This window comes from Atta cephalotes (assembly GCF_000143395.1).
Source record: "Atta cephalotes unplaced genomic scaffold scaffold00003, whole genome shotgun sequence".
Taxonomy (NCBI): Eukaryota; Metazoa; Arthropoda; class Insecta; order Hymenoptera; family Formicidae; genus Atta; species Atta cephalotes.
In genome coordinates, this window is record NW_012130067.1 from 5,058,281 (window position 1) to 5,059,298 (window position 1,018).

Here is a 1,018-nt window from a genome sequence, read left to right on the forward strand (position 1 = left end):
GTGTGTGTGTGTGTGTGTGTGTGTGTGTGTGTGTGTGTGTGTGTGTGTGTGTGTGTGTGTGTGTGTGATACAAGCCGTCTTATCGCTTAATTTGTATCGTGTATGACTGTTTATCGCATAAATTGACCTACGCAACATCTTATCTTAAAATGTTTCGCTTATTATTCTTAATATTCTTAAAATACTTCGCTTATAAAATGTGTAATTATAGATTGCTAAAGTTTGTAATTGTAGTATACTTTGACAAAGTGCACGATTACTTCTATATTAAAAGTTTAGCATTCAATTTTCTGTATGTCATGTTCAACCGATAATTTTGCGATGCGAAGTTATTTATATATAAGTTATATATATATAAGTTATATATATATAAGTTATATATATATATATACGTATAACAATATTAAACTCATAAAACTGAAATTTATCAAAGTGCGACTTGGAATACTTTATTCGCAAAAAGCAAATAAAGAATAAAATTATATAAGACAAATTTTTTAACGATAAGGAATTATAGAAGAAATATATTTTCTTTGCAAAACCATTAAATTACCAACATTTCTTTGATACGTTTGTTAAATTTTGTATATGTATACAATGTAAAAAGTAACATAATACTACATTTGTCAATCTTTTATTAATACTAGAAGTCAATAGAAAAGAAAATGTAGATCCCGATACATTAGAAGTGATTTTGAATATTAATAAGCATAAGATAATAATAAGCATATTTTTTAATCTTATGTAATTTCAAATTAAATTTTATAGGCACATCTTTGTGTGTATCATACATATTTAAAATAATCAGTTGACAACGTCGCATGAGATTAATAACGATGTTGATGCAATTATTATTCTTAATTCCCTTAATCGTTATTGATTATGGTGAGTATTCTAAGATAAATTGATCAGTTTTATTTGTGTGTGTGTGTGTGTGTGTGTGTGTGTGTGTGTGTGTGTGTGTGTGTGTGTGTGTGTGTGTGTGTGTGTGTGTGTGTGTGTGTGTGTGTGTGTGTGT

The 1,018-nt window shown here is 28.0% G+C and overlaps 1 protein-coding gene across 1 annotated transcript in view; it reads left to right on the forward strand.

Moving 5' to 3' along the window:
* The window catches only part of LOC105625759 (trypsin alpha-3-like), a 58,287-nt gene that overhangs the window by 53,846 nt on the left and 3,423 nt on the right, over positions 1-1,018 (forward strand). The gene's annotated exons all lie outside the window — the stretch shown is intronic.